Source organism: Typopeltis vanoorti, chromosome 25, assembly GCF_054136105.1.
Source record: "Typopeltis vanoorti isolate ZY-2024b chromosome 25, IOZ_Tvanoo_1.0, whole genome shotgun sequence".
Lineage (NCBI taxonomy): Eukaryota > Metazoa > Arthropoda > Arachnida > Uropygi > Thelyphonidae > Typopeltis > Typopeltis vanoorti.
In genome coordinates, this window is record NC_143573.1 from 60,966,949 (window position 1) to 60,989,669 (window position 22,721).

The following is a 22,721-nucleotide window of genomic DNA, read 5'->3' on the forward strand; positions in this document are numbered from 1 at the left end:
ATTTTCGTAAGTGCTTTGTAATCCCTACGTCTTCATTGTGATATTTTGAATTTCAACGAGAACTGAAATTCCATGCAGTTTGTACGATATCAAAATCCCGATAATCTGTTGATCTATTTAATGAAAAACAAACGTGTTTAACGAGCTTTCAGTTGCAGGTGAGACGGCTATTATTATTATTTTTGAGTTATTTTTTATCTCATTAATATAAGCGCACGGTATTATTCTAATTACTCTAATGCAGTTTAGATGTAAGAACAAATATTTGCTTAAGTGCTTTTGTATTGGCTTCTTATTATGATAGACAGTGAAGTGATGACGTTTTAGAAGCGAAACGTTTTTTTTTAATCTCAAATTTAACAAGATCACCTTATTGAAGTTTTTATGAGTTTCTCTTACCTAGATATAAAACAAATTGCAATAACTTTACTAAGTTTTTAAAGCGATGCTTTAAAAAAACAAACAAAAAAGCACATATTATTCCTTTCATCTCAGAACAGAATGTTAGCTTTAAGAAGAAAATCTTGACTAATCCGAATGTTTTTATGACGACTGCTTGATAGAAACCCAGGAGTTTTAATTATATCACAAACTGCAATCAAATTATAGAATATCTTTCCGTTCATCTTTCTCCATCCGGCTTTTATTCTCCGATTACTAATCTAATTCAGAAGAAAGACAAATGCTATAAAAAAACTTTTGCTCTAATCATAGGATTTTTCTTTCTTTCTTTTTTCCTACTTGTTGAAGTTGTGAATTAAGTTTTTTTTAACGAAAATAACTTTCTTTGAAGCAAACATATAACATGAGATGAATGATATTTAAACATCATTCTTCAATATATTTTTTCTCAATAACGCCAAGACATCGGACCACTGGATTCATTTTAGGCAAAATTCTTATCGAAAATTATATTTGTAAGTCTTACTTCTTAGTCTTTTCATTTAAGAAAAAAAGACCAAGAAAGGTAAGAGACGATAATTTAAATACGCACTCCTTTGATATCACCTATCGAGCTGCATAGCCCTGATAACGTATACGAAAGATTAAAATACACTTTAGAGATTTTTTAGCTCTAATTCCAATTCAAATTCTTCGAATCTATTCTTGGACTAGCTAATAAGTGTGATAGTGTGTGGGTGTTGGTGTGGGTGGGTAGATGTCTATTTTTCTTCATTTTTGAATATATTTTTCTTCATTCTTGTTCTCTACTATTCATGTTTTTTTTCATTTCAAATTATTTATTATATAAATTATTCAAATCAAGATCAGTAATCATCATGTAAGTATGAAAAAGGCAGAATTGACTGCAACGCTTACTGTTATTTTTATTGTTTGTGGTAGTATTAACTTATATTCATTTTGCAAAACTTATAAAATTTAAATCGATGTATATTTTATATCAATTCATTCTCAAGTCAAATATTCGGGATTTAACTGCAATAATCTTGGCGCATTTTGAAAGGTAAGGTCAGGAAAATGCTACATCTCGCTAGCACACATACATAAGCGCGCTTTAAGGCTAGTAATTTATATGATACAGGTCTTAAAAATTGTTTAAAAGCAACAGTCAAAACAACTAAAGAATACACATCGAAATCTAACTTCATATATTTGTTTTAATTTTATGTTTATGTATAAAGTTAGAACAGAGACCAATTTTAACTTTATATTTATACTCCAGCCTTTATATTTTCCAGACAACCATCGATTTATCTTGAAAATTAAAGGAGCATATAACTGTATGCTCAATGACTGTTTATTACGGAGGTTGGTATCAAAAATCATGAAAAAATGTATGACACTACAGGATGATTCCTATAAGAGTAAATAGCATCCCAATATGATACGAATGTATCTGTACTACAGCAATAACAGTTGTTTAGAGTACTGAACTGTTTAGTGCGCCTCACTGATTGGAAATTATGACAGATTCGACAAGTTGTTCTGTCGGAGCCAGCAACAGCGCAACAGTAGCTTCATCGGCTGTCACAGAAGCAGCGTTGCATGCATGAACACACTGAATGAAGGACGTACAAACATGCGCAATGGTACTAATAGATGCTTTTAACATTGATTTGAAGCATATACTAAATGCAGTTAACTGTATAGATGATAATTCTAGAAGTGAGCTTTATGCCAGAAGTGTTACTAACAAAAACAAAAATCATTAACAAAATAATCAAATATAGAAAAAGTTTATAATACCGTTTTTGCCTTATGTTTCTTGAGAATAGGAATGTTTAAGTTAGTCCTCATAATTGTATTTCCCGTTCTAGATAGGAATCCATTCTATGTTATTCCAACAAGGATGTCTCTGCCTGCTGCGATACGAAAAATTTATAAGCATTGAACTTATGAGAGAATTTTAAATAGAAACTATCGGTGAAAGTCATCTTTCCTCTTCAAAAATATAGGAAAATGGTTGAGGAAACTAATTTAAACAAAACATCGATTTTAGCAGGTAATTTTCATTCCATTAATTATGGCCCTGTCTTCGGTCCCTGTTAAAGTACTGTTTAGGTCATTAAACAAGCTGCTGATCCTAGTCAGGTGTCACACTCTTTTCTTACAAACTTGTTAGCGGTTAGAAAGCTCGCTCATCTCTCAATTACCTCGCTATTTAATCTAAAGAGTACTCCTCCAGTGAGGTATATGACAGTGTGTGAGCCCAGCTAAAACAGGTTATTTAAAAATCGGGGGAAAAACGCAAGCGGTTTAGTTAGTCATCAATATCGTGTTAATAGCAAAAATGGACACATCGCCTATGTAGCTTAATAGGTCTGCTTTATTTTAAAAAAACTTCTTAATTTTAAGATTTTTATTAGTGAAAGGATGATACTTGTAATCAACAAGGGGGGGGGGGCATATATATGTTAAAATCCTTGACTTATTAAATCCACCATTCGAAGAATATTGTGATCCTGACCGCTTAAAAGTTGATTACCTTAAAACATTTCACCATCTATTAATCAATGATCGCTGAAATGACTTATATGATTTTTGAAGTACAATATTCATTATAACCATAAAAACACTTCAACATAACATTTTGCAATTACAACATTTAGAGAAGGGTGAATCATGTCCTAGTAAGTATGAAGCGTTCTTAATATTGAACGAAAAACACAACATGGCAAATTAATTTTTGCCACTTTAAGCCTGGTCCTTCATCTACATGTACAACTTGTCAGAATGGCACTCTTATTTGTCACTCGCTTGTCAAATAAAAAGTTGCGTTGCATATTTTGTCTGTAGACTTTGAATGTTCATTCTTCATTCAAAATTTCCTGCTTTATTAATAAATTATTTCAATTATTAGTCATTATCCTGGAAATAAGGTAACTAAATCTTATTTTTATTTTATTTTTATCAGTTTTATTATATATATATATTAATTTCTATAAGTACAGCTTAAGATCTGCCATTTATTTTTCTTATTCGTGTAAATTCCTTATTTTTAACAATATATTGTATCAATGCTTTAATATATCCATGCACGTTTATTGTTATCAATCACTGCTAATTTTGTTATTTATTTATTTTTTTATTTTATTTTCATATACTCAGCGCACCATTCTTGAATGCGATAAAGGTCAGTTGAATTACGATTTCACAAATGAGCATAACAGAAATTAAATCATGCAAACACTTGATAGAAAAATAAATAAATAAAAACATAAAATATTCTATTTTATTCAATTTTATTGGAACTAAATCACCAAACGGAATTTTATTGTGATCTTCTTTAGTAGGCTTAGAATAAGTTTCCGTAATAATTTATTATTATTAATTTATTTAATTAAAGTACTTAAGTCATTCATGTGACATGTTAGCCCGGTGTTGGATTTCTGGATTGTGTGTGTGTAGTTTGAAACACTTAATGTTTAATTTGAAAACAAAACAATATAATCAAAATTATATTTTTTGTATGTGAAAAGAAACTTGCTTTTTTGAAATGTACTTAGATGTTAGACCTTCTGTGCTGTTCAGAAAGAAAGCTCATAACAAGAAAACACCTCAATATTCACAATAAAAACAACGAAAAACACAGTATATGAATATATTGAATGGAAAATATTAAAATAGAAAGATACATTTCCATGAATATGCCATTGTTTTGATTTGTGGTAGTTATTTTTGTTTGATTTTTTTCCATTCATACATTAGGATATTTAAATACATTTACTGGATTTTTTTAACATTGAAACAAAAAGGTTGAGAAACAATACAACAATGGAGCGCCACCGACCTAAAATAGAAGACTTGCAGCATGTGTATGAGTCGCAGGATCTACAAAGGTCATTTCAAAAATTTTGCTCGATGTACTCATGTTGATAAACAAAATATTTATTTTAAAAATTGCGTTTACTGCCTTCAATATAATCTCATTTCTGCCATATACCTCTATATCACTAAACCTTTGTGTTGATCTGTTTGATAAATCGGGTCACTTATCCAAAGAAACATCGTCAATGGTGCTGAAGCACTTACCACAAAGTGGGTGTTTCTTTCAACTTAGGGAATAGATCATAGTCTGAAGGATTCGTATCCGGACCCTTCGTAGGAGGGTGAGAAAGTACTTGCCACCCATACTTGCACTTACAGTATATTTTTTATATTGCCAAAAATAATTAAATGAATACGTTTCCTATTCCTTTGGAGCAATGATCGAAGTATCAATAGCAAAAATTAAATAATATATATATATATATATATATATATATATATAGTATATGTATGTATATACAAATTAATGAGAAAAATTATATCAAACAGAATCAAAACCACCCTTCAAGAACACAATATTAACAAGCAAGATTTACAAAACGGATATTCTACAACAGATCACATACAAGTAGTCACCCAACTCAGTAATTTTTGTAAAGAATAACAGATTCCTCTTTGCTCTCTGTCCATAAACTTTTAAAAAACAGCATTCGACACCATAGAACTTAATGCAATTTTACAACTAAAAACTAAACCCATTATTAGAACAGGGCATCGATCCAGTTTACATGAATCTAATTCATGTCACTGGTAGCTCTATACAAATAACCTTATTCGACGATCCTATACTATCACCAAGGAAATTTGACTAAAAAGGTAGCATAAACATCGATGGAGAGCTGCTCCAAATATTAATGTTTGCAGACGATATAATACTTATAGCTCAAGACCCTCCACGACTTGAAACAATGCTTCACCAAGTGAATGATGCCTGTAATAAAATAGGATTAAAAATTCACCCTGACGAAACCAAATGCGTGAGAAATAATTACTGCCAAACTCACACCATTCAAGTAAGTAATTTCACCATAGAAAGTGTAGAATCCTACACATCCTTAGTTAAACAATAAAAATGGACAATGATATTTCTGAAGAAATATATAAAAGAAAATGAGCTGCATGGACCTCCTTTAACAGTCAGATCCATAATTACAGATGCTAAGCTAAATGTCAAAATAAGAGCTAGCATGTTCAACAGCTGTGTCCTCCCATGTAATCCATGCCTCCGGAATGTGGAGCACCACACAAAAAGAGGAACTAATTCTTCAAACCATCCAGCTTGCTACTGAAAGAAGAATCTTAGGAATAAGTAAAAAAGACCACATCACAAATACAATTATCAAAAAATTAAGCAGTAAAAGAAGTAGTGAAAATCATATACTACCGGTGATGACGGGCGGTAGATGGCGTTGGTGTAGTTGCAGTTAGTTGTAGTTGGTGGATGCTTGGTGAAGACAGAGAGATGTAGAGTAGGTGTCCTCCCTCGATGAGGCTTTGGACTTCCTGGAGGAGTCACGTAATAAAAAATAATAATAAAATAAAAATATATGACAAGGCACAGTGGGCAGGTCATATTGCAAGACGTAATGACAACAGGTGGACCTACGGTATCACAAATCGGTAGCCAAGATCAACCAAGAGAAAACCAGGTAAACCTCCAACTATATGAGAAGACCCTCTAACCAGAGTGATAGGAAGTGGAGAAGTTCGGCTGAAGTTCACCATACCTGGAAAGTTTGTGATCTGCATTCGGAGAGAAACCCTGAATGAAAGCAACAGGTCCATCCAGGTAATCCAGATAAAATATTCGTTTGGTAATACTTACAAATAAGGTCTTGAAATCAGTATCGCTGTCAGCACAAACATACTATGGGTGCTAAGTTCGTATTCTTCAGCTGTTGTATTTCTCAGAAGCAAAACACAAGTTTCCAAGAAAAACATGCTTGAGGCTATTTGGTCCAATTTTAGTTGAAAACGATTTATACATTCAATTCGTATTCTCCTAGATAGAATTTGGATCCGTATTTCAAATCGAAAAGCACCGGTTGTTTTTATTGTTCTTTTACTGGAAGGAATAATGTTTGCTTTGAATGTGCAATTTTATGTTGTATTATATCTTAAAACAGAATAATTGTAGAAGGCCTGTCGCAAGGCAGAGAGAGAGAGAGAGAGAGAGAGAGAGATTTGTAAGGCCAGCTATTCGTATTATAATTGATAGCATTTAAAATAAAAAAATTGAATAAACGAACGAATTAAACGATGACAATAAAACAATAAATTCAATTTAATCAACAGTTTATATCAAATACCCAGATTTATTTTTGTGATTAGCGTTTTACAGAACGCAAAATTTCAAAACAAATCACATAGGTTTATTACACATTAAGAATATATGGCTATGCAGAAATAAGTTTCATGCAGTGTGCTTTTTCAAGAAACTTTCGATATAAAAGGTACTATTAGCTTAAATCGCATCTGCGTTTTAGCTTAAAAGTTAAAACTAAACTCGTTATTTTAGTAATTATGGGTCCTTGTGTATTTCAAAATGGACTCCAGATTAATCTATAAATTCATAACGAAATTTGTTTTTGGAAGTTTTATTAAATCAAACATATTGCCAGTGTGTGTCATGGATTCATAACATCCAACCTCTTAAGTTAACGTTTTGTTTTATCGCAGTTTAGCGAAGTTTCTGTTGATTGTGCGATGTCTGCTGTTGTCATTATCAAAGTAACATAACACCACCACCGAAACGAAAAACTTCCATTACACGAAAGTAATGCACTTTCTTTTTCCTTTCTTGTTTCAACAGATCAAACCACTCGTTGAAAATGATAAGAGCGATAATTTATAACTGGATTACCAGACAAGATTGAAAAGGGAAAATCTTTCTTTTATTAACACCGACGTTAAAACCATAAAAATTCCTGAAGTAGCCTTTCAAAATGGGAAACTTAAGTCATTGCTGCCAGGAGAAATATCAAAAACAGAACAGCGCATAACTAGATAATAGGATTCGAATACGAGAGCTACAAGTCTTCCTTTTATGAAAGGAAGCAATATTCATTATTTTACAAATGTTAGAAGAACGCAAAGATTCAAACATATAAAGAAAAAGTTTTGTCTGGTCTGTAAGACAAATAGTTGATCAAATTTGCATATAAAAGGGAAGTAATTTTAACAGATTTAGATTTCCATCTGAAATGAAGTTGGCAAAGCGATTAGAGTTATTTAGATGATTTTATCATTTATTTCCCTAGAGGAATAAATAAATAAACATGTTCCGATGGGAAAAAAGTGCATTTTATCTCTGTTCCGTTAAAAATCTTTAGTTTCTCATAAACCTTATTACCACAGAATTATAAAACTGAAAAGTTTCATTTATCAATAGCGAAATTTGGAGATTAAAATCTACACTGAATGGCTACTTTATTAGGAGCACCTTCCCATTTAGGAAAATGGGAAGGTGTTTCAATAAATTGGCCACTCAGTGTATATACATTTTGCCAAGAACAAAATTTTGAGAACACCTGCAACACAAATAGTAATTCAATGTGTGGTTTTAAATCTATTATGAGCACTCTCTTATTATCACTCGAATGCGATGTGTATTTTAAGTTAATATATTTTAAAAATTAAGCTTAGGAAGCCTAAAAGATGAAACGACACATAATTTACAAACACAATGTCTATTTTATGATGGATATACAGTAAACCCTCGATTTAATGTGAAAATAGTGGTGGTGGTCGGCGGTAGATGGCGTTGGTGTAGATGATGAAGGTAGTTGCGGCAAGTGGAGTGGTGAAGATGCAGAGTTGTAGAGTAGGTGCCCTCGCTCGATGAGTCTTTGGACTCCCTGGAGGTGTTATATAATAATAATATTATAATATAATAACAATAGGGGCTAAGGGGTGTCCGTTAAATCGATAGTCCGTTAAATAGCGAATTTTTTTAAAATAAAAATATCTGTAATATTATACTGCAATTTTATCAATATTAGAACTGTAATAACAAAAAATATTGTTTTACAAACAATTTTCACACTTTTAGATAAGTTAATGTGAAGTTAATGTTCGATGTTGAGGCGCTTGGTTTAGATAATCCTGCTTTGAAAAAACTATCAAGTTTTTTATTAACTTTTGAATTCTGCTGTTTTTGTTTTTTTAATTAACTCCCTAAAATTACGAAAATGTTTGTAATAAAACTGCCGTAGAAAGTCACGCCACGCGACAAAAGAACCAATTACAGTGCGATTGGTGTGATCACATCCTAATCATTCGCCGAACATGTTTTATGAGTGGTGACTCATTTATGTTGGCTAAATTACTACAGTGTTTTTCCAACATACGATGGCATATTCGCCAAAATTTGTTAAAAATAACAGGAAATTAATAACAAAAATGACCTGTTAATTTAATTATAAGCAAATCTTGGTTAAAAGCATTTTAAAATTAACAGGGTGTTAATTTTCATATTGACATACAGACCGGAAATTTTGTCCGTTAAATCCGAAGTCCGTTAAATCGAGATCCGTTAAATCCAGGATTTACTGTACATAGTATAGGTTAATCCAGAGTGACCTTATAAAAATGCTTTCTTTCTCTTACTTTAAATTAAAGACACGAAATGGGAACTAACTGCCCATAGAGATCTGATTTTACCTGTTTGTTTTAAAAAGAATAGTGTTTGCATTAACAAAGTAAGAGTTCCATAGGTAGTGAGTTCGCGTGCACCAAGACAAAGAAACGTGTTTCGCAGTTTCATTCAGGTGGTACGTCCTAATTGTGTATGTCATTTCTCAAAATGACAGTTTAGTCGATAAGGAGGAGATTTCCGGTACTGAGAAATTTCCATCTTCTAATTAGTGACTCCAAATTAAGTATAGAAAACAGTTTAAGAATATTTTTATAACGAACCTTTGAAAGTTAATTGAACATTAATTTAACTAAAATAGTATACTCTTAATGCAATAATTTTGTATAAAATAAAGACATCTAGAAAGGACAGATATTAGACATTGCATCATATTACATACCATTCTTGTCCTTTATGTAATCGAATAAAATACGTGTCCAAGTACTGTTTAAAACAATGTGAAATTTAATGGCCTCGTGCTTAGGAACAGTCAACAACATCTAAATCATATTACAGTAGTTATTACTAAAGGAGTGAAGCCTACTCACTTGGAGAATGAAATGATGGTAGTAGATTATTTTTATGATAATACTATATACCAGGGTTGGTCAGTTTTTGCAGCAAGAGCCCTAGTTGCCTACCAGAAATTGTTAAGAGCCACAAATTTACTTTTTGTTAATTGTTAAGAGCCATAAATTTACTTTTTGCTAATTGTTGAGAGCCACAAATTTACTTTTGTTAATTGTTGAGAGCCATAAATTTACTTTTTGTTAATTGTTAAGAGCCACAAATTTACTTTTGTTAATTGTTGAGAGCCACAAATTTACTTTTGTTAATTGTTGAGAGCCACAAATTTACTTTTTGTTAATTGTTGAGAGTCACAAATTTACTTTTTGTTAATTGTTAAGAGCCACAAATTTACTTTTTGGAACATTTTTAAGGGCAACATCAAAAGCTTCCTTAATATCAACGCCACGAGTACTATCTTTTAATGCTATTAAATCTAATAATTCGTCTCGCGTCACTCCGTCCTCAAGAACGAAGCGAATAAAAATTGCTAATTGTGGTTGGTCTGTAATGTCAGTTGATTCTTTTGTATCTTTTAATGTAGCTTTTTAAAATTTCTGACAACGTAATATAAATATAACTACATTGCCTAACAGCAATGTAATTAATTGAAAAATTAAATTAAAAACAATATAAAATTAAGAAAAATTATAAATAATTTTTATTTGTTAGTTGAGCCGCAATAAAACTTAAGAGCCACATGCGGCTCGCGAGCCACGGTTTGGCCACCGTGGCTATAAACAACCGGCTGTTCAACCATCCTGCAGAACATTACTACCATCTACATACAGAAAACTAAAAGGAAGAAACTTGTTAACATCGGATTCGAATATCACTTGATAGTTGTTGTCCCTTTTATAAAGCTGCATCTTGACTGCTGTACGCAGATTTAGTCATTTGTGGATGAGAAGGCCGTGAACGTGACCATGAAAATATTCATGAAAAATGCAAGAAGCAAAATCAGAATTTCTATAAAATTGTGAAGTGAATTGGTGGAAGATGGGTTATTAATCTATCTATTTGCTCTCCTGCCTACCCAATCGACTGCTTGAGGGAATTGTTATGACACCACATAAAATATACAATGCGAGGATAACAATGAATAGTTCCTGGTTTATGATTTTTATTGAGTAAATAACTATTCCAAAACAAAGTAACACCTGGAAAAAGGCTATATTTTTCATTTGTTTATCAAAAAAGATTGGATGGTAGTCATACAAACAAAATGAATCTCACCTTAACTAGAGATTTGGATGGCGTTAAAAGAACACTAGAAGAAGCCATTTTTTTTTCACGAGAGATAACGCATAGTTGAAATTTAATAGCATTGAAATTATCGACGCTATAAAGAATTGATTAGAGGTCAGAATTTATGACTTTAAAAATTGATCTGGAGATTTTGGCGATTTGGTTAGCACAAAGCGGAGTGTCGTGTACCATGATTAACAAAACTGCATACTGGATTTGCAGTCAGTCCAATGCAGGTCGAGGATATATACACAGGGAATAGAGTAGGAGATAGAATAAAACCTTGCAAAACACCAGGATTAGTTACAGAGTTTGAGGACAAAGATTCTCCCCTGTCGTAGGTAATGTGAGTCAAATCAAAAAGCATAAAACACAAGTCAAATTTGTAGGCGTAAACCTTCAGACCAACTGAAGAATGTCATCAAGACCAAGAGACTATTTTCGTCATTCTACTGACAAGACAAGATTCTACTGAACGGTTTTGGCAAACATTCAAGGAAAAACATTGACTGCCGCTTCTTCGAAATGGAAGGCGATCTTTTATCAATGGCATGCAAGGATTCAAGAAGAAAGAAGAGCTCATGAAATTTGCTTTTCCCATGAAAAACAATTCAATACGACCATCCAACTGCAAAAGAGGTATCGTTGTTGGAAAAAGCTGTGGCTAATAGTTTGGTAAGAGACTAGAAAATCTGATCTGCAGCCTTTAATCAGAAACTTGCATTATGACCATCTGGCTGTGACGCAAAATTTCCCTTTAAGCACTTTCAAAATCAGTTTGTGTCTTGAGAAGACGACTAGTTTGTTGCTTGAATAGCATCGAAGACAGGAGAAAGAACAACTCAGTATACTCAGAAAGGCTCACTAATGAAGAATAGTGAAAAGAATTATCTGTTAGTCATGAGAACAATGTATATAAATCACTAGTGATATCTCCGCATTAATCTCTATGTGTTTAGTGTTGTTCGTTTTTTTTTGCGAAGATAGGTAGGACTTTCTTTACGTAAACTGAGGCTTTCATCCCGGAAAACAGCCTAACAGGATAAAGAACATGCCCATATTATATTTTGTATTTCATAATAGCTCAACAGCCATTATTTCAAACATCGAACCTTGCGGTTTTTAATTTATACGATTCAAATATCACTAATTTTAGGTCGCTGTTTGAAACTAAATTAAAGGAGTTGTGGTTCATACAAGCAAAATGACTCTCTCCCTCTCTCTCTCTCTCTCTTTCTCTCTCTCTTTCTCTCTCTCTCTTTCTCTCTCTCTCTCTCTCTCTCTCTCTCTCTCTCTCTCTCTCTCTCTCTCTCTCTCTGAAGTACCTCCTGGCATTAAATTATGCCATTCTGTCTAGTTTTAAGATTGTTCAGTTCGTAAATATTCCAGAAATAGCAAATGGTCAAGCTTCCAAGACAAATAATTTTAAAATCGGTTATATCGATGTGAAAAGAAATTCCATTCAGAACAAGTAACAATTGTTGCCATCCATTGACTAAATAATTATTAGTGGAGCTGTTTTTGCCTTTTGCATGTAACAAAGTTGATCGTAAATTTGTGCAACTTTAGATTGCTTCATTTAACTGTGATGAACTGATTATTAAACGAATGTTTTTAATAGAGACTGGAAGTTGTTCTTGTCTTCTTTCTTAGATTTATTCATTTAAATTCGCATCCTTTGCAATTTATTTCCCTCTGTGGTTCTAATGCATTGTCAAGTTAATTTAATGTTTCTAAATTAAGCAGAGAGACCCTCAAAGTTCATGATTGGCATCTTCCTTGACTTAAGGTCACTTAAAACGCTTATTAGTGTAGTGAGACAGAATACAAGAGAATGCATTTAATCGTCTCATCTCCTGATTTAGTAGATAATGAAGCCAGCTGAACAATTAGTGTCAGTGCTATTAACCTCAGCGAAGCGAAAATGCCTTAAATTCTGCATCGGAATCATAAAGATTTAATTAGGCTTTGGAAAATCATAAATAAGGAAATTGATTCGATATTTGTTTATTTAATCATGACTGTTCAAACGAAAGTATTTCAAACGAGCTTTAAGTAACATCGTGCTTGTTGCTCTTTTCGTGAAAAAACATTATTTGCTGTTAAATGAGGTCAGAAAGAAACAACACTATCAATACATAGACCGCATTTAATGATATTAAGCGGGGTAAAGGCTACATTTTCAGGAAAGTCTGTTCTAGGGAATCGCATACGCATTTTTCAAACAGAATGCTAGCGTCGGTACACTGAGTTATTTAAATAAATAAAAAAACTCTCACGTTTCTGTTTTTTTTGCTTGTTTTTTGTAATACACTATTTAAATGTTTGAATACATTATATGCGGTTTCTTGGCATAAGAGAATTTAGGATTTAAATTTAGATTTTCGGATGTTTAAATTTAGAATTAGCAGACTACATTTAGATTTATTTTGCACTTCAATTTCCTTTTAATCACATTTCGGTCTTCAATAATTGTTAAATTTAATAAGAATCCTGCATAAAATATCTGCTTACGCAATTACAATTATGACGAATTTTATTCACATATTATCTGTTAGGCATAAAATTATAAGTAATTCAGAGGATTTTACAAAGTCAAATGTGAATTAAGTGACAGGCGCTTTCGTTTTGGCAATATTTGGATATTCTACTGTTATTAACATTTTTGGTTTTAATAATCATTAATTTGTAAACATTTAATTTTTAAAAATGAAATGAAATAATTTTTTAAAAATTACATGTTGCGTTATTTTACTATTACAAACTAATTGAACTTTTTGAATGAATTTCTGTAGGATTAAGTTCATGCCTCTCACATAGATATAAGCACTTACACAAAAACAACATGAAGGAACAAGAAGTTTTACAGATTTATCGGAAAAGGTGAAGAACCATTGAAGAGGGATGCGCCTCTAGATTGAACTTTGCATTTAAACCCGTGATGCCGATGACGTGAAAACTAACATAATGGAATCCACAACAGATTACAGCCATTTCGATCAGTCTGAAGTCCATCAAGACAGGTTTATAACTCCTTATTTTGACGTAGAATCGAAAGAATACAAAATAATGGCTTTATCGAACTTGTACTATTCAGAATGCATTTGGAACTTTAGAACCCCAACATCATCCTAGTAATAAGGAAACCGTTTGCGTTAATCGGAAAACGAGGTTACCATTCACAAAGTATTTCCATCATAATACTGAGGATTAAAATTCCTACATAATGTAGTGATAATGCTTGTCAAGTTTGAGATTACATTTGTTGTAATTTTTTAATTTTTATAACCTTTATATAATTAATTTTAATTTTCATAACTTTTATATTGTGTTTGTGCCTTCAAGATAAACTAACATAAGTAAATATGAAGATCTGTTGTTCATTGAAACACTTATATCATTATTACACTGGAGGCATTTTCCTTTGATTTCGATCATGACCAGGAATCATTTTCTAATTTTAGTTGTTTATAAATTTTAAAAAAATTTAATTAATAAAATGTTATTAGTATAAAACTATAAAAAAGTTTAACTTATACCTATAGTTTGTTTGTATTTCAAACAATTCACATAGCATCATGTGAAAAGCTCCTTTAGCATGCGCGTTGATGTTTCATTAGGTTAAGCAACAGCTCTTCAACATCAATGCATCGCTATCTCTTCATCCAGTATAGTGTAGTATAGGAGTGTGGTCCAGATTACGTACATTTCGGTGATATATCTTAGCAAAGTGAGCACTCATTAATTGAACAATCTCATTAGCTTCTGACACTAGAGTACCAATCTGCATTCAGAAAAGTTATTCTTCCAATTCATTCTTTCTTTTACTTGCGGCATAACGATAAAATTCTTTTGAATTAACTTCAGCCTGCATGGCTAGTTTCTTTTCAAACTTCCATATAATATATGTAATAACAATCTGACAAATTTAGATATTTTACTAGTTGACAAAGGGCATATCAGGACCATGTTTCCCATCAACTGAGAAAACTGAATAATTAAACGAATACAGTGATGCAGTCCTAATCTGTAACATTGTCTTATCGATCTTTTAGTTCCTGATCTATTTCAGAGTTATAAATGATTGTGTATTTGATCAATTAGGGGTTCCCTTAATTTAAACGATAAAAAATTTAAAAAAGAAGGCTGCTACGTTAACTGATTATCCAAACTATGAAATGAAGATTTTTGTGTTGCTCTTTTCAATACAATAGAAGCAGAGATAGAGTACAAAAGAAATGTACAGTTCAAAAGAGAAAGTATAAAAATAACAGCAGACAGCAGACAGTTAAAAAAGAAAAATAAATAAATATGACTGCTACATCTTAAATGAACTATAATCCTACTCTATTCACGTTACCTGATATATACACTCATCAGTCAAAACATTATAACCGTCTACCTGGTAGCTTGTTGGACTTCCTTTGCCGATATTACTATGTCTGTTTTAGTATTATTGACTACTCCATTGACTTATTATTATTGTTGACTACTCTAGACCACCTAAGGTGTCCTGAGGTATTCTAGACAAATCAGAGCAAATAATACGGGAGGTTAGCGAAGGAGTCAGCTATAATTAGGAGAATTAGGCGGCTGCAAATGCACATGAAATACTTAGATATGCTTTTCGGACCATGCTTTCACAAAGCAACCTTGTGGCATGGTGGATTTTTATTGCTAAAAGAGTCGAAATCCATCGATCCCCATGTCACCATGTAGGACAATATCTGATCAGAAATAATCCCCAGGTTAGAATTAGCCGTCAAGGTATGTTCAATGGGGAAGAAAGGACTGAGAGATGTCCATGAGAAGAATCCCCATTCTGGACTAACATGGAATTTTGGCTTGCGAGTGTATGTACAGGAATACTAAAACAGAAGCCGAATAAAATTAGCGAAGTCAAATTACTGAAAAACAAAATCAACTCAGAACAGAAATTCTGCACAGACTTAGTTTTTATCTTAATATTAATTAATGAAAAGAAGAAGCATTTCAAAATAAACGGCTATGATCTTTGTTGGTAAAAAATGCCTAGAAGGAATTTTTAGAAAGAAAGAAGTTATAAAGAAGACTGAGTGGGCAGTTCAATCTCCACCGATAGCCAATCTGAGATAGCTGGCACATGTATATCACTAATTATAGGCAGCCGCCGATGAAGAAACCGGCGAACAAGTGCTGACGTCTCTTGGTACCTAACCTTAACAGGATATGTTGCTGTCTGAAATAATGTGAGTTGGTCGATTTTTTTTTGCATTTACGAGAATAAAAAAAACGAGTTTCCGAACCAAAAACCGCTTGCCCGTGCCAGAGATCGACCAACTCGGGAACCAGTCGAAGAAAGGCTTAGAAAAAGTTCCTCCAGTCGGCGACTAGATTTGAACCATAAGTCTATCAACGTGCGATGTAGTGCAGAGGATGCAAGCAACGCTTCCACTGAGTTGCACGGGCTTACTTGATGGGTTTAAAGGCCTCGCCTACTCCCTATAAGGAAATAAAGGACGTTAGCTTATTATTTTTATTATTATACTCTATAAAGAACAGATAAAATCGTTCTTAATATTCGTTGAATTAAATATCACATCACAACCAAATTTTACAGTGAATTCAGGAAATATAGGAGGAAAATTAAATAGTATTTAACAATATATAACAATTATTCGTACGTGAATAAATTGTATTATACATTTCATTATATGAAATATTAAACACTTCAACCTAAGAACAATGTTTTCACGAAAGAAAAGTCAATAGTACTGGCATTCAAAAAGATTAAACCTGTCCAGTACGTATCAAAACTGCAAGTGATAATAAAATATTAGAACAAAGCAGATACTTTCAGATAGTAGAATGTTGTCTGCTATAAAAGAATGAAAAAGATCCGTTTCATTAAAGTAAAAATCACAATAAATAATCCAGCTAAGTCATCTTTCCTACAAAAAAGAATTTGCCCATATAATAATGCTTGTCTGTCTGAACTAACTTTTGAAATATTAAACACTTCAACATAATAGCAATGTTTTCACGAAAGAAAAGTCAGTAGTAATGGCATTACTTCACGGTTGACATACACTCATAAGTATACGGAATTCAATGGGAGCGAGCGAGAGAGAGAGAGAGAGAGAGGTATTCAACACTCTCTTCTCTTAGGTTCCTGATTTTTCACACTAAAGTAATTTACAGAGCATCTCCCAAAGTTTAATTTTACGTGATGCCCGACATATAATGTGCACTATTTTTTAACCCTCAGTGTAGTTTGTACTACATTTCAAGAAGAGCTGAATGACTAATCATATGCTTTACATTTGTCTGAGGGATATCGCTGTTATTTTTCAATGCGAAAAAAAAATCGGGAAAACGGCTCTAATAGCTCATTTGTGTTTAAATATTCAGAAAGTCTTCGTTAGGAATCAGACTCTAGGGATTTTTTCCTAGGCTTTTTATGCGAAATGGAATTAGATGGTCTATCTCAGAAGAATATTGTATATGTTTTCTTTTAAACAGCACATTTTTTATCCCCGGGAAACAAGGAAACCAAAGAGTTCACACACTCAAATGAGAGATAATACATTCGGGTGTAATGACGCTTTGCAAAGACATCCAATGTTAGTTGTTTTTTTTTTTACACTCCGCATACTCATGTTGTTTTCCGTTATTTTTAAAGATTAATAAATCCGTGATGCTTTTGGAAAGAAAAAAATATGTGGACGGGTGTGTAAAAAACATTGTCCAAGTATAGTATCCTACTACTATTATAGTCTTTCTATCCACTGAGTAAATTTGTATAAGGGGATATTTTTCTTCATTTTAAAAGAGGTTTGAATTGTAAAAAGATTTCGCTGGCGCTTAATAATACAGCCGGAAGAACAAGAGTAAGCGCACCTTCTATGAAAAAAAAAATGTCCTTGTTATGACCTCCAAGAATCTTTGTATGGGGTTTTTCACAACTGAAGGTAAGTTAGTTGATTTCACACAGAGGTAGTACGTTTTTTTCTCTCATAAATTTGGAATTTTACTCTCGAAAAAATGCTCACAGAACATGCATTTAGCATGTTCTGTGAGCATGCTAAATGCAAAACAGTATGTAATGCAGACCGTGGATCGTGTAGTGATGCGTACTGTAGAGGGTCTCCAAATAATAACTATTATGGTGAACATATCGTGGGAGCTTTCAGCGATACGCTTGCATAATATTTTCAGTTTTCATTATGAAGCAATTCATGATGAACCCTTGCGAATATAAAACAATATATCTCACATAGTTTTCTACTTGAGGAATAAAATAAGTACCCGCGTATCGTCAAAAGAATGCAACATTTTCAACAAAAAAGTTACAGTAATCAAACTTATCTTTAAGTAACATATTTTTCCAGTAAAGCCTCATTCTTATTTTATTTTTAGTATGGCTCCCAGAGAGGATAGGCTTCTATAAATCTATACTATTTACCCATTGTGGATGGCCGAATAATTTTTTTATCTTTTCATTAATTTTATATATTTTGTATATTTTTTCATTTATTTTTATATATCCGGAAACTCTGCTATAGAGTCCGAACATGGAACTTTAGGCCTCCGATATGAATTTCCTTCATACTACGTTATTTATTTAATTGTTTTGCCAATGTAACATATGTGCAATTTCATATATGCAAAGGAAATATGCCGACATATAGGGGATGATAGCATTTTTTACCCCTGTTAATATTGCACTAATCTATCCTGATTGTAAATTTCTGAATTTGATATTTCTTTTCTACTTTTTTCGTCAAGAAACTTCATTTGCTATTCCATGATACAGATGAGTTTAAAAATGCTCAGTTTTCAGAACTACCATAAGGAGATGATGGTCTTCGTTTGTTCCACGCTAATCTTAACAAATAATCTTCGGGTATATCAAAATTCTAATTATGACAATGTTTACTTTTCAGTAGAAAATGAATATCTAGCGTCTTTCATATAACTCAAATGACAACATTTTAAATTCTTGAAGGATTATGCAAATGTTTATTTAAATATGTGGCGAAGTTACCAGAAATCCAGCAATGACGTGGCGCTGTAACGCACACACGTAAATGAAAGCACCGAAGAGGAACGAAGAATTGCTCTCAAAGGGATCACTAAATAGTTGTTGTTGGAAGGATCGTAGAATTAGTAGTTAGGCTATTATTTTTTTTAAAGGAGCACTTCTTTATATTGATAACGTTGTCTCAAATTGATAAATAATGTCTCCAGCGTCGCAAGTCCATTAAATGCGAGTACAATGTAATACTAGAGAAGAAATCCGCATCCAAAAAAAAAAAAATAAGAAATCCACGTTCATGTATTATCATTCCCCTTGATGATGCCAATTGCCAAATTGGAGAGTCATGATATTTACTTTTCAGTTGGGAAGCCGGTGAGGAATCTTTGTAAGGGCTGTTCATCTGAAAATGAGGTAGACGGTTTCAAAAGGTCGTAGAATTTTTTTTTTCATGGAGATGGGTTGTTTTTCGTCAAACTAAGCAGATATTCCTACTGGAGATACTCCCAAGTAGTAGACATAATGCACTGCGCTAAGATCACTTAGTAACTTGAGGCGTAATTCCAACCAATATCCAAGTCAGAGCGATTTCAATTTCTCTCTCTCTCTGTTATTTATTAATAACGACAAAATAAACTCAATCGTTGTAGGCGATGCCCTTCAGTTGGAAAGACCTTGGGATAGAATCCCATCTGGATCACTAAGAAACTTTATAAGGGCTTTTCAGCTGAAAATAAGTGATTCGGCCTCATACCTGGACAAAAACGTTTTTCCCCTCTGAAACTAGGATTTGTTTCTGGAGGCAAGCCAGACAGAGGAGCACTCGCAATTATAAATATAATTGTTATAATACACACGCCTTAGCTTTTGCTATTTTGATTGTAATCCGGAATCCAGGGATTGGTGAGAAATTGAATATATTCGAATGCATATGAATGTCTTGAATACCAGGTTTGATTCACGTTAACGCTAAAGTAATGAAGGTTTAAAAGTTAAAGTGAATGAGGTGTGCGTGTGTGTGTGTGTGTGTGTGTGTGCGAGAGAGAGAGAGAGAGAGAGAGAGAGAGAGAATAAACAAACAAAACGAATTACAGCTAATAGATTATATATAACTGGCGTAATCAATAAACTTGAGCATTTAGGATTACGTATTCAGTAAATTTCAATAAACTTTGACCCCATTCAATTTTAGTTTTTTGTTACCAGATTAATTAGTTAACGTGGTGTACGAAGAAATGCGTTCCAAATTTTGGAGATGGTATATGAGAGATTTTTTATTTAAAAAAAAAAAAGATTAGGAAAAGAGAACTAATAAACTAATTGAGAATATGCAAAATTTTAATGGTGGATTTGTAATGACAAAGCAAAATCTTTTTAACCTGGACCAATCAGTTTATATGTGCATAAAAAGAAATGTAACGACAACAGAAGCGATTTTTATCCAGATAAAAATAAAACACTTTTCATGCCACATTATGGGTGAGAATATATACTGAGGTTATTGATAACGGGCATCCATCTGTGTTTTCTTTATAATGTTTGTTTTGGATAATTTAAATTACCACCGGTTACGTATAGCAAGCAAAGAAATAAGGTTATTACTGGGTATATAGAACCTACCCAATAATGGTTGAGTTAATTAATGCTGTTGTAATAACATTGAAGAAGCAGGCATCAATTTTTATGTTCTGGCTGTTATGGTTTTGTAAATAATTTCGAAAGGAGGGAATTATAATACGTAAACATGCCTTCTGTTTATTTAATATTAGATAAATTACATGTTAATTAAATTTAGTAACATCTTACAAAATGGATATTTGGATAGTCAATTATAAAATATAACATGAACAGAAAGAAGTTGTATGTCAATATATTACAATCATGAAACAGTCAGTGTCAACTAGCATTTGAATACTTGGTCATATTAATAAGGATGACTTTGTCAATTATGAAGTTCGTTTTTCGTCCTGTTGCTATCATGTCTCCCCCTCCCCCGGTTCTGTTCCTTTTCTCTATATATTTTCTATACAGCTTGGAACTTTCTAAATTACTTAGTGCATTACTCTCAGCTGTGTTTCTTTCGAAATCGATTCTGAAATTCCATATATCCTTACTTAAAAAAAAAAAAAAAGATTCCAGTGTTTTGGGATTTACTTCCTTTATCACCTCTCTAAAATGTGATCTAACAATGTCATCGCTCTCATTTCACATGTTTATAATTATAACAATTGTTTTTATAAATATAATTGTTATAATTAGAACAATTGTTATTATTAATATAATTGTTATAATTAGAACAGTTTATGCTGTTATAATTGTTATAATTATAACAATTATTTATATAATTATAACATAATTATTGTTATAATAATAATAACAATTATTAATTATAATATAATTATTGTTATAATAATTATAACAATTATTATAAATATAATTGTTAATACAGTTCTGATTTTGAGTTTTTTTTTGTTTAATTAACTTGATCGCTCTTATTGATAAAACTAATCTCATTTTTTTTTCAGATATTGATGATAGGTCCAAGGATCCCCAAATACACGTGTGGACAGAGAATTAAGGAAAGAAGATGACTGTATGTTCTTTCCACCTGCAGATTGCTGGGTTATTATCATTCCTTTTACAGTGTTCAGAGAAACTTCCCAAACTGTTATGTATGCATTGTTAAAAATCGAAAATCCACAAACAGAGAAGAACTGTTAATTATTATTATAATTATTTTTGTGAAATCTACTAGGATGAAAAATATAATTTACAAAATGTATCCGTTATTTAGAAATATGGGGTTTATTAACATTTTAGTGATGAAGTAGATTTTGGTTTTTATATATAGTGTGTTGGTGTTTGAGCCTTTATGTGAATGATTTCTATTTAGCTTCATATGTTTATCTACGGAAATGTGAAGGTGAACAATAATCATATCCAAGCTTTAATTTAAGTATACAGCCAATTATTATAAAAAAGACGGTATAATTTATTCTTCAGAAAAATCTATTTTGCCAAATATTTCTTGAAACGAAACACATTATGTAGCCAATATGAATATATACATATAATATATAACACTATATATCTGTAAATATTTTTGATGTGAAAAAATAAACTAGTCGTCCAAATTTATTTTATGACTCTACTTTTATCTCTTCAATGATTCGTGTACAGATATTTACTTAAAAAAGAGTAAATAAATCTTTTGGAGTACTTATTTTGAATACCAAATGTCTAACACTGTAAATAGCTTACTGAGATTTATGAGGAATTATTCTCGGAGACATTTCCCAAAAGCAAAACGGACTGTTTACAATATTGTCCATTGAATGATTCTCCTTAAACGTAAACCATTTCTTCCTTATCTTGATTCATCTGTCCTGCTGGATTCAAAATGATTGATATAAACTGATGGTAAAAGTAGTAATGTATTATTGGATTTTAGAATCGATTTCTCGTCATTCTTGGGAATATTTCAGCCGCCTAGGAAATCATAGAAAACAAGAAATATCAAAGTATGTTTACGGTAGAATCTAAAATTCAAATTACTTGCAGAAATACCAAGTAGATTTGAAAATAAGTGCCGCTAGCTATGGAGGTAAGGCTGGGATTTCATAATGTTTGCCTAAAAACAGAAGGCTTACTAAATTATCATTTTTCGAAACAGTTTTTACGATATTTTTATAAAATTGGAATAAACTTCATGTTTTAGTAAACATTTCACCTTTAAGTTTCGTACTTTTTTCTGAAAAGCTGTCTCTCTTTCTTAAAAACAAGGAATCAGAAGTTTATCAAAATTATGTCTTTTGAAGGATGAACCATCATCGTCGAAAAAGATCAAAACAGCCAGAATGGAAGTTGCATTTGGAAAGTTCCCCCAAAAAACGTAGCATCAAAACTATTTAGAAAAAATGCTGTGATTTTTAGAAAGAAATCGCGAATTATAAAGTGCTGTTT